Below are 13412 nucleotides of genomic sequence, written 5' to 3'. Positions count from 1 at the left end.
CATTTCCTCAAACCAAACCTTTGAGACCTAGCAAATACACCAATCCATTTGATGTTCAGTTTAAAAGTTTTGTTGCAATTTTATAATAAAAATTATCATGTTATTAAAGTTACATGCCAAATAGAAACCTATATCTTTTGTATAGAGAGTGTTATTTACCACCACTGTCAACTTAACTTGTAACCTTATTTTAAACAAGAAAAAAAATTATTTTGATGCAGTATATTTTTCACAAATCCAAGTTGACTGGCATTAATTATGATCTCCTTCTTTAATTCTTGATTATAGTCCTGTAGCATCCATTCCTTTATTTTGCATATGATTGGCATCTAGCTGACAGGTCTATAATTGCCCTCTTTAAAAACTTAAACACATTTCCTCTCTGTCACTGTTCTTGAACTGACAGCATGTCAAGAGTTGCTGGAAAGCCATGTTAATGGTTCACAGAGCTTGTCAGGCAGTATTAAAAGTTTTGTATGCAAATTATCTGGATACAGCTATTTTAAAATTGAACCACACAGTGGTTTCTAGTATTGCTATTAGAATAACAAATTAAACCCTCTCTACTGTGTGACATACATATATAAAGGTTGCTGGATAGGATTTTGACAAAAAAAGAAGTGTTCTCTATTAATAAGATAAATATTATTTTTCTTCTAAAAGGTGAATCACCCCCAATTCATAAATATGATTGGAGGTTTTTTCTCCTGAGGAATGGATTTTGTTACCTAAAAATATTAGAGTTGGCAATGAATCATCTTTAAATTTTCTAAAGAACTCTCTTACTAAAAATCGGTAGTTCTCATCTCCTTATTTACAGTAATTATTGCCACCTTACACCTTCTTTCATTTCTTGCTTACTTTTTCCTTATACCTCTTCCTCCCATCTAAGATTAATGGTTTGTTGAACCAGTGTGGCCTTTGTCTTTGCTGTGTGCCCCAAGGCTCTTTGGGCTCTGCTACTGCTGCTGTTCCGGACTGCAGCTGGAGCTCTGTCTCCTAGGGCCACACTTTTGTCCTTTGGTTTTTTAAGAGGAGTTAAAGTCATAGCACCCTACAAGTTGCTTTGTTTTAAAATGTTAACAGTTGTCTTATTCTCTCAAAAAATATCAAAGTTTTGGAGTTGCCGTGTCAAGGCAGCCAAGCCTTAGCCATTCTCCAAGGAATCCCAGTTGTAGAATGCGACTCTGCATTTGTTTATTTCCCAATCCTTTCCAAAAAGGTATGAAAATACTTTTTTTTCCCCCCCCCAAAAGCCATTTCCTTTTTCCCCCTCTAAAACATAAGTGGTTTTGACAGAATTAATAAACCCAGATTTGCCATATGGGTCACTAATAATTGATTCATGGTGAAGAAGATAGTTAGATTGACTTTGTAGTTCTGTCTTCTGTTAGTGTCTTTCTGTTAGTAAACCTTTTCTAGAACATCTTAAAATGCCTCATGAAAACATTGTCTCTATGCCTTGTTTTGTTTTTAAAAGGCCATTAATAATTGTAAGGCCATGAGTTACATAACCTGCAGGTATAGTGAAAGAAAACTAGTTAAAAATCCTAGCATGTGCATGAGTAATTGTGAGATTGTTATGCTTTAGGAGGTCTTGACTAGGTAAATGACAAAAGAGTTAACTGAATATTATATTTACCTTGTAATATCTTCCTTCTATATGATACTGACCAAAGTTTTGTAGCTTATTTAGTATTGAACCATTTCTGCTCTTTCCCTTTGTTAAATATGTCCTGTTTCAGTTAATGTTGTGCTATTTCTATAGTACAGCCATTATTTATGTGTTAATATTTAATAGGAATACTGCAAGAGATTTTCTGTAATTAGGCATGAGTAAACAGAGATAGGAAAGGCAAAAGATTGGCTTGTAACTATAAAAGATTGATTTTCTGTGCATGGATAACTGGTTTGTAGAATGTAAAAATGTGCCTTGGTCTATTACAAGTGGTTTTTTAACAATTTAATAAATATGCTGCTTAAACTTTTAAAAAATAATAGCAACATTTTTAAGAATGGGGCTCATGAACATTAAAAAATGCTCTTTATCTTTTTCATAGTTCACATATTTTATTTATCATCTACAAAGGTGGAGGAAGTGTATTACTTTTCTAGACTGCTTACAATGGATCTGAATTTTCCCAGATTTGTGGCTCTGATTCTGCTTTCTCATGGGGATTTTCAAAAAACTTAAGTCATTTAACTGTGAGCTAACCTGAAAAAATTCAGTTCTTTGTATGAAACCTATTTTACATCTATATCATCACAATAGATTCCTGAAATCAAGTGATTCAATGATAACTAGAAATCAGCAAAAAAAAATTATTTAAGCAAACAATCAAAACAATGCTGTATGTTAGAAAATAAAGACTTGTTAAAAAATACAGCTTCATTCAGACAGAGAGGGTAAATCAGTGAAGCAGCAATATCTTTCAGCTACCAGCAGTACCTGAAAATGAGTACCTACTAGTTATAGATGTTTTGAGCAGTACAGCACCTGCAGCATCAAAGTGATAATTATTTCCACATTTTTGTCTTATTTCATACTAAATCTGGAGTGAGGAGGGGTGTGGGGTATGTGTGTCCCAAGTTTGCCTTTGATATTAAATTGCAAGTGCCTCTGTACATGTGGTGATTTTAATTACCTCTGCTTCAGTGAGAATAAAGATTGCTGCTAAACTGTAATATGCTGCATGCCTTGTCTATTATATACAAGGCCTGGAGACACATTTTCAGGATGCCAGAGGTCTGCTCAGTGATGTGTTGATCAATCCATTTTACCTATTCCTGAAGCTCCTTTCCCATGGCACTAAAAGAATAAGGTTATGGAGGGTGAGTCTAAGGAGAAAATAGCTCATTTGCATTATTACTTGTCCTTGAGATGTCATGCAAGACAGGCAGTTCTCCTTACAGAAGGACAAACCTAACATCAAGAGGAAGAAAATCTAGTAACCACTCACTTTGATAGCCAGAAAAACATTAGTTCTAACTATTTAATTTGGATATCCCTTAAAAAAATGAAAAATGGGGGAACTTACTCCCCCTGTTTCCATGAACTTGTGTATTTAGAGTCTATATTGACAGCAATCCTGTGAAGTGGCCCTGGTCCAGCTCCACCTTCAAAGACAGTTTCTGAACGACTCCAGCCTGTTGAGCAGTTGGCATATTTTCGTTTTCTTTGAGACCTAGGCCTTTTGGCCTGATTTGTTTGAAGTCTGAGCAAATCCTGCTTCCAAGCTCTTCAAGGAAATAGGTATTTCCTTTGTTGTTGCTGTAAATAAGTCAGTCTCTGTCTGCTGCAGTATCTTGTCCGTTTGGCTTCCTTCCAAGGCAGATGTCTGCTATCTGTCCTCATTTTATGAGTTCCCTGACTTTGTGCTGTAACAGGAAGTGTGGCATGCTATGGCATGATGTATGTCTATGTCTCCTTTTTTTCTCCCACCCTCAGGTCTTTCCTCTTCTATGATTGCATCCATTCCATTCCATTCTCCTGCCCATCTTCTGCCTGAGGTTGACCCTTTCTTTGCATTTAGTAGTTATAAAACAATTGCATTAACTGGGAATATTTGTAGGAATACAATACTGCAGTTGTTCTGCTTCCCTAGTTGGGTGTCTCGGGGACTCAGTACTTCCCCATAACAGCCTAGCAAAGAAATAACATTTTCGTAAAACTAGTGTTTGGTTTGGTGTAGCCAGCCTCCTAGAATTTTCTGACTAAATGTAGGAACTCCAGAGTATAAGAACAAGAAAATGAAGATATTTAGAAAATAAATTTTCCAAAATGATAAAAGACATTTACAAAACGGATAAAACATATTTTAAAATGTTAAAATTTTCTGGTTTCCTAGAAAAAGGAAAGCTAGCCAGCCTGTGACTGCATGGCCTCTGTGCTTAGCAATGTACTTTCCCATGCAGAACCCATATCTGATGGGCTTGCCTAGGGCAAAAGCCAGGTTTCCTCATCAACCTCCCACCATCCCAGCTGCCCTCACAGCCACATCACACTGCTCAGCACTTTAGTGGACTGGGAGCTGCTAGGTTTTTCTCCCAAGGAAGCATTGGTCACCCCTGGCAGCCCAATGCATACTTTGCAATACACTGTACAGGGGTAGCAGGAGGATGGAGATTGATTGGATCACCAGCCTTCCTTAAAGTCGAAAAAAATCAAAGACAGTATATAGAGCTTAATATGGCTAATTTCATTATCCATAAAATAATGGCCTCGCTTTAATTTCTACATATGTATAATAGAAAAAGACCTTACAAACTCTTTAGACTCAACTCACCTCCATCTTTCCATTGATTAAATGTATACTTTAGGATAACTTACAACCATAGAAATCAGTAAGAACATAAGAAATGCCCTTCTGGGTGAGATGAATGCTTTGCCCAGAACAGTATTTTTCCTTCAGCAGCTGAAGCAGGAGGTGCAGGGAACACACAGGCCTGGCCAAGGCCTCCAGTGCATCCCTCTTGCTCTCAATCATGTCTCTCCTTTCCTTTTTTCCAGCATGAAGAATTCCAGCCTCCATTCTTTTCATCTTTTCTTTTTTTCACATTTGTTATATCCTCTTTAATTCCATTGGTTTGCCATCTCTTCTTAAGAGCTTAGTTTTGGAAACAGAAAAGATAATTTAGCACTTTATTATTTAAAAATTAGGTCCCAATGACCAGGACAGTCCTGTGGATGACAACAGAATTTATTTAGCCATGTGAACCGTGTCTAGAGGAACACAGTCCACATACCTTGCTGTGATTCAGTTCCCTCCAGACATAGATCAGGCCAAGGTCATTAATCCCAATTTTAATTGCTTTTCTCTCTCATTAAGTTGGCTGTGTTAGAAAGCTAGATCCATCCAGCTGTAGAGAAGAGACAATTAAAATATTTTTGATGGTTATTGCCTGAAAAGAGTTGCAAGTAAAAAAAATATTTTGAGCAGAAGAGAAGGGATTGTTCATATTGGACATATGTATTAAAGGTATTCCAAAAGGACAGCTTTGAGGATTTGATTTTCAAAACACACTCTCTTGTGAATGATAATTGCATTCTTGCTTTTTATTTTCAATGACAATAGAAGAATACACACCTTCTGAATAATGTACTTAACTTTTTGGTCTACATAAGTTACCTGTGAGCTAGCAGTATCTATATTCTATGACTTGTCCAGGCCAATAAATTAATATCCCTATCTGAAAATTACATTATATATTTCTGGCTACTTCTTCATTCTGTATCAATAAATAAGAGTTTCTTAATAGTACAATATAGGAGTTTCTTTTCCTTTTTATCTTTCAGAAAGGAGTTTTGAAAGGAGTAAAGTGGAATGCAGCAAGCACTTTAGTAAATCTTATCACCATTTACATTTTTTCCTTTCTTAGTTATCTCACCAGAACTGTTTTGTAATTTTTTTCTCTGTATTTATCTTCATGTTAAAATAAAGATAAAAGTAGAGAACAATTTAAAAAAATGAATAAGCATTTTTGAAAACAATTTTCCTTTCTGAATTTTGACTCTCAAGTTTCTACAGCTATAATTGTAGTATTTATTTTCTTTTATTTTTTCCACTGACAATCTTTCTATGTTGAGAAGAAGACAATTACCTTGGCTTCCTGCTGGTGGAGTGTCTGATGTTGGCTTTTAGCCAGTAAATTTCTTCTTCTCTATCTTGGTCTTACAATGGCTACTGTGATATAGAGTAACAACACATAAAACCTAGGCTAAAGAAATGAAGTCTGAAAACATTAGGAGTGAAATCCTACGTACAAATGTAATTTGAATTATACTGCTCATTCATTTTCATTCCTGATCAAATGTTTTTAATTTTATAATCATATTTTTTTAGTTACTTTTAAAATTATTTTCAGAAAACAATGAGCATTTTTTTCACTGAATTTAGTTCACCTTGAAAATAAAACATATGGAGAGTATCATCCCAGATACTTAAGACTTTGCAAATTTATAAGCAGCAAGGTCTTTATATAAGGTCTTTAATCACAGTGTGGACTGTGGCACTAATCCCTTGCTTGGATTACAACTGAGTGTACGCTGTGTGTCATAACAAGCCTGCACCCTGGATGACCTTGGCTGGGATGAATCCTGGGCTCAGGGATCCCTGCCATCCATTTTGGCATTGAGCATTCCAAGAGCGTGTGGAATTTGCTTCTAAACACATGTGGCTCGTGTATCTTTTTCCTGTTCAAACTGGGCTGGGCCCAGGAAGATTCTGCCTGCCACGACAGATTTGGCCACTCAAGGGGATAGACCCTGTGCCTCCAGCCCCTTCCTTCCTGTTAGTAGCCTGTGGGATCTCTCTGATGTCTGGGCAAGGTCAAAATATATTCTGCCAAATAGAAATTCATCAGGATGCCCAGTTTAATTAATATTAAATGCTTCTCTGGTGATTTAGTTTTATTTCCAAGATTTGGATTTAATTCCTCCTTCCCTTTGCTCCCCTTCTGTCTGAGCAAAATAGAAACAGGTAACAAAGGCTTTTATTTTATGGGCTTCTCTTAGTTTAACATTTCTGTCCTATGAGACCACTACATATGTAAAATCATACAAAACAGCAAATATATTGAAAGGTCTACTGCAAATTTTACAAATCACCAGCATCTTTTTTCTGCTCTTCATCTGGCTCCAAGCAAGGCTGTATTGCTATGTCCATAATTACTCCGGGCACAGACAAGAAGCTGAAATTTTGCCTGAGAAGCCCTTCAAGGATGCCAAATTCATTTATATGCCTTTCCAAAAAAGTAAAACTCACTTTATGGAGTTAACATTCCCCTCAGGCAATTTGTGATCCATAGATTATTGACACAAAGTGCTGTAACTGCACTTTTGAAACCTTTATAGCTTACACAGTCTGTATCTGCTTATTCTAAAGAAATAATTACAGTTGCCCTTAGGAGCTTCGTGACCTCCACGGAGAAGAAACTTTTTTTCTTAAATATTGCCATATCTGCTGTTCCTAGTTCAATTTGGGAATAATAGCCATGCCTATGCAGGATGCAGTATTGCAGTTTTGTTACTTCAAGAGGCCCTTGAAAAGCAGATGTGCAACACATTTCTGAAATGCTGAACATCTTTATTGTGATTGTTTAAATAAACAGTAAGGGTGCCTAAACTCCATTTTCAGTATACTAGTGATGATACCTCCTACCTGCATAAGACCCTTCACATTCTATTGAGCAAAAGTCCTATCACAACAACAAAAAATTTTAAATTTTTATTTTTTGTACATTGACTATTGGTTCAGTATTCCTGAAAATTTATTTAATGCAAGCCAATATAATTAGATACTTGAACTTCAAACAAGTTAACTCAAGAAACAAGTTTTCTATTCTATATCCTTAATTGTAATTTTTTTTCAAATTGAGTTCTCATACATACATATTGTACTGGTAAATATATATTGTAATTTATATGCCTCTATATATGGATTGTCCCCAAGAAAAGGAAGACTTGAAAGAAACTGTGCTAGAGTGAAACAACAGAAAGGATACAAGAAAACAAAAAAAGAAAAATTAATGAAGTGAGATTTATTTATTGCTATCCTTTCAAATTCATACAAGCCTTTATTTCTTAAGGACAAAGTATTGCCTCACCATGCTCCTTATCTACCTGTTTTGGCATTCTCCACAACAATTTTGAATTTGTTGGGTAATTTTGAATATGTTGAACAGAGAGAGAGAACTTTTAATGCTAATAAGGTTTCTACAAATGTCATGAAAATAGGCAGCTACTACGAGATAAGAAATTGTGTTGGTACCTACACTAAGCAAAACATAAAAACATCACTCATGCTTATTAGACACCAAAGAATCAAGCTAGGAATCAGCTCTTGTGCATGATTCATACACCAAAAAAAGCTTCATTTGAAGGTGATTTTTTTTTTTTTTGGTGGTTTTGTTCATTGGTCTGTTGGGTTGGTTTGGTTTTTGTGTTTTTGTGCTTCTGATAGAAAAAAGGCTGGATGGAGAAGATGTATATTATGAATCCAAAACCAGAAGTCAGCTAACTCACAGCAGACGTGGGAGAACAAGGACTCCAATCAAAAGTAGAAGCTGAGTGGAAGGAAAGGTATCACAGAAGTCATACAAAGCAGTGTTTTGGTAATTGTTGGAAGTCAGCAAATTCAGCCCATGGAGAATTAAGGATGTTATGGTCTTATGCAGTGACTTTCTTCCCTGTTTAGATTTGAATCTGTAATCTTATGCATTGCTTTCCTCCTTCACAAACATAAAGGATTTGAATGGTTATATAAGTCAAAACAGGAATTCCCTGTTTAACAATGACAATGATTGAATACACAAAGATGATCATGAATTCTTCCCATAAATATTTTTCTAGTCTTCTACTTATTCTTGTTTATTGGCTTCTTGAGCTGCATAATGTTTCTATGCATTCAGTAATTCTTGGTTGGTTTAACTGTCATGGACTTCCAGATCCATAGAGATATTTAACATGCATAACTTCCTTTGACGTGGATTTCCAGCAGTCTGTCACTCATGAACCTTTTTTTCCTAGTTTTGAATGCCTCTTGAATTTTGTTTGTCTTGCAGAAGAAAGAGGCCCCAGCTTTTCCCTGCCCAGCAGTCCTGGTCACAGTTTCATAAACCCCAATTAATCATTGCTTCTCCAGCCCAAGGACCTGACCTGGTTGTTGTTAGATGGAGCCTGTTCCTCACACACCTCCCCTGCTCTTCTCTCAGCAGGTCACCATCCTCCCAAATACTTTCTGAGAGAGCACAGCAAGAACTGCAAATAATATTCAACTTGTCAGTGAATCACAGATACATGCAGTGAGATAATGATGCCCTCTGTTTTACTATCTTTTCCTAATAATGACTAGCAGGAGAATTGTGTGTTTGATTTGTAATGGGTATTGATAGGTAAAATTACTCATGCAGGAACCTGTAACTTCTCACTTCTTTTTTCAACTCTAGCAAACTTGTTATGCATAAAAAAGAAAACACAAATAGCTTCATATTTCTTTTTTTAAAAATTTGCATCTTATCCACCTTCTGAAGACTGGTTACAGGAAAGAATTTATCTCTTGCAGTAATGATATGTCTGAGACATAAAATTCACTAAGCCGCCACTTTATATAATGTATGTAATAATGTGGTAAAAAAAATGCTATTTCGTAGTGAATGGTATATTTATTTGCAATTAAATTTTCCTCTCTTCTTTAGGAGAACATTTTAATAATGTCCACTTGCAAAATTATTAATGGTGCCTGTAAATGTAAGTAATTAAGCTTAAGGCTTGCTGAATTAATCCTTAATAAGATCAACTTTTACATTTGATGTAAAAACTATGAAATTATTGACTAATTATTATAATGGATTTGCCATACTCATCAGCTTACTTTGAGTAATAAATGTATGGTTACATTCCTGAGTCTAAAGCCAGAGTTCTATAGTCTTTTCTATCTTTTCCCATTTAATCTCATTTAATTCTATTATTTTTTTTCAAAAAATGCTCACCTGAAAGTTTAAAAAAGTTGAAGTATCATTCCATTTCATAAAAAACAAAACCTGAAAATGAAAATGTAAACTTATGAAAAGGGATGACATTTCACTTTTTGCTGCATCTATTTTCCTTTTTAGGAAAGATGGGAAAAAGTAGGTAAATGAAGACCTAGGAGTTAACCTTTAAGAAAAGTTTTTAATTTCTTCTAGAAATTCTCACATTTTTCATTAATTTTCTTCATCTTTTTTGTATTCCCCAGCTTAAATTCTCATTCTTATCTTTGAGGATTAGACCTCATCCGAACTATCTTCCCCGTAGATTATTAGCATCCTCTGTGCCTGCCATTCAAAGAAAAGTGAAGATATCTTCAAACTCTGTTCTAAAGGCTTTAAATGCAATAATTTATTTTTCCTTTATGTTAATGCATCTGTGACAGCCTTGTCTAGTGTGGTCTCTCAGTGATGGACTGAACATCAGGTACCCGTGATGTACCTGAGTGTCAGCTAGGTGATCTTTGGAAAGCTTCTGTCCTGTAAGGCATCAATGCAAATCCTCCCCTCTTTCCCAATCACATTTGAGACGCATCAGATAGCACCTATTTAATCAGTATAATGGGTGTCACACCAAGCAGGGATGGTTACATATCTATTGAACCAAAATAAAGTAAAAGGCTTTGTATAAATATGGGTCATCAGTGGTTACCTTTCCCAAGTACAAATCTTGTTAGGAAATAAATTACTTTGAAATGAGCTCGTTTCTAAAAGCCCATGTTGATTGGATTCATCAGTGCAGTTAGTTATTATTTGAGCGCATAATTTGCTAGGATCAATCTCATGGGAACAGGCCTGTAATTACTCAAGGCATCTTATTTAGCCTTTTACAGGATAGCATGTTTACTTATTTTTGATCTTCCCATACTTTCCTGTTGTTTTGTTACTCAATAATATAGAATGTTTTTAACTATTTCTTCTAAAACTTTTAGATGCAGAATTTTAAAATGGTGCTTTTAGCATTTCTAATAAACACATCTGTCTTTTTGTTTATTGATACTTTTATTTTTACACCTGCTAGGAGCATGGCAGTAGCAATTCAATTTTGTCTGCTTTTAGTGCACTTGAGCAGTCCTTATTTCAACCAGTCACTTTCCTATCAGCTACTTAAACTTAGCTTTTTTTTTAAATCATCTACTTCTAATTTCCAACTAATATTATCTTCTATTTTTATATTTTTTGTCCATTTATATGTGCATATCCACAGGGCTATTAATATAATATATGTGTATAATTTATATATAATATGTATCATAAGTTATATAATAATTTTATATAAGGAGAGAAATATATATGGCTCAATTTTAAGTTCCTTTTTTTTTTTCTCTTTTTGATTTACAGGTGCCTTTCTTGTCTAATTGTGGTATATTAAATGGCTATTAAAGTATTATTTGGCCACATTCCAATGCAATTCATTGTAATTTTTTCTATTTAAAATCCTCCTGGGAAGTTTTTTGTCTGATAATTATTCCCACTTTTGTGTAGAGGTATATATATTTGTATTTCTAACAGAAAGTAGCAAAAGTAATCAAATCACTTTTATAGTTTAAATAAACAGGCAAAACCCTAGCAAGTCAGGATTTTTTTCTATTCCTGAAAAGAAATTTTTGAATTACCTTTCTGAGGGACAGAAATTAATCCTGTATCATTGCCCCTATGGATTCGGTATAAACAAGATGAAGCCATTTTATCTAAACTGAGATGATCAAACATTATAGAGGTTAGCAGTTTGCTATGAGTTGAATATGAAATTTCACCTAGGTGGATGTAGCAGCATAAACTGTTACTCTAGAAATAGCAGAACATGAGGGAGACGTAACAATAGCTGTGATAACTACTGTAGTTATATTACCCTTAATCTTCAGAATCAAATGTCACATCTTTTCTTCTTTTCACCATTCTTTACTTCTGAACTCTTTCTTGAACATACTTACTGAGCAAAAACTTGGTAAACTTCATTTTAAGTTATTTTAAAATGCACTTACGTTATAACTCTTCTATAACATTGTAAGTCATATGCTACCAGTTCATCTTTGTTCTGCTAATGAAATGGAATTATTTGGCCTTCAACATCACAGGATTGAATATGCACCTGAGGCATAGATTTATTACCTGATAATACATATAATTTAATGTTGCATTCCTTAAATTTAACAGCCCAAGTGCTTTTTGGGGAAACTACCCAATAAATAAAGAAGTGAAAAAAGCAGCCTTTGCTGTGGTTAGTCAAGTTTGTCAAACAAAAGCAGGTGTAAATTGAAAAGTCATCTTTGAAGCTTGAAATCTATTTAAAAATCCAGCCTGTGCTGCTGTTTCCTAGTAGCCAGGACTATGGAACAGAGGTTCCTTGCACTGATGCTGGCAAGGTGGGTACTGCACTTCAGGAGACAGCTTTGCAAGCAGAGAGAGCCCCTGGAGGAGCAGAGGGCAGGGGGATGTGCCTGGAGAACGGGGCTCTGCCCCTGGACCAGCACTGGGACTTGGCCCAGCAGGGTGCTCAGCCTCCCTCCCTCCTTCCCTCTGCCACAGTGTTCCCAGGGAGCATCCCACAGCCATTCCAGGGCTCTGGCTGCTGGAAACACACCCTCAAATAAGTGTATTCAGCCCTCTGCTTTAACAGATAGTATTACCCTTTTTAAGGTCCAACAGCTCAGCTAATGAGGGCTCCACCAAGATCTTCATGAATACTTACTTAAGAGGGAATCTAGATTATTGAGTTGAAATATATGGAACAATATTTGTTCATTTTGTTCATTTTTCCTCGAAGGTTCCTACCCTTCTCTGCCCATTGTTGTTAGCTCTTGTTAAATGCTGGCCCTGATATTGACAGGTTGTGAGGTTTTTTTCCTTCATGTGCATCTGTTCAAATATCAAATTTAGAATCTTATAAATAGCACTAAGCTCATCCCTGTTGAAGCAAGAGGATATTTTAGGTCTTCTCCAACATGTAAATTCAACGGACTGGAGTTTTCACCAAATATCTTAAAACGTAAGTAACCTTAACTCCAAATTCTTTTGGAAAATAAATTTATCTTTTCTGAACTCTGTTAACCCTACCTGGTTAAGCAATTATTTCATTCTGTATAGTGACAGCAAAAGACATTAAATACTTACTGGAATTGAACTATTGAGGTAGAGCTACCAACTAAAGTTTCTTAAAACATGCCCTGTGTGAAATCTTCATTGAAAGAATGACTAAATGGTGTGCAATTCCAAATAAAGCCACAGTAAATAGCTTGGTAAAATAATTTCTATTAATTCATATTTAAAATGTAAAAATTATTTTGAAAACCTGCACAATTGATTAGGAGTTAAGGAAATAACCTAAGAGCAATTTCTACTTTGAACTCTAGGTAAAATAAGGAAATAAGTCCCCAAAGATTAGACTGATAATGGAAAAAAATCAGAAATTCTAATATGCAGCATTTTAAGGTCCCTGATGAAGCAGTAATCTTTATCACTTTTATCTTACAAAGAGATTTGCAAAGATCTTTCCCATAAGCAGAGTGTGCTTGATAAATATTGAGATAACTCTAAGAATAACTGCGAGGTCCAAAGCATATTTTGCCAATGGCATTTGGAAAGTTGGAAATGAGGACAAAAGTGAAAAAAAAGAGAAATGTTAGGAGAGATGAATATCTCACATGAAAATCTAAGTAAGTTGGATATGGCTATGGTTTTCAGTCAGGTTATGTAACTTCTCTGTGGGTTTGAAGGGCTTAACTACCTAAGTGCTAGCCAAGTGGGGAAACACATGCAGTGGGAAGGAAATATATACTTTAGCATATCTTTTCACTGAGGAATCATCCAATCATTGATCCAATTCAATCATCCAGTATGCTGTCTTTTACCAGTCATGTTGCTGGCCAGTGAGAATGTGCCTCTGC

Source organism: Zonotrichia leucophrys, chromosome 4 (assembly GCF_028769735.1).
Source record: "Zonotrichia leucophrys gambelii isolate GWCS_2022_RI chromosome 4, RI_Zleu_2.0, whole genome shotgun sequence".
NCBI lineage: Eukaryota > Metazoa > Chordata > Aves > Passeriformes > Passerellidae > Zonotrichia > Zonotrichia leucophrys.
This window is presented reverse-complemented; position numbering follows the sequence as displayed.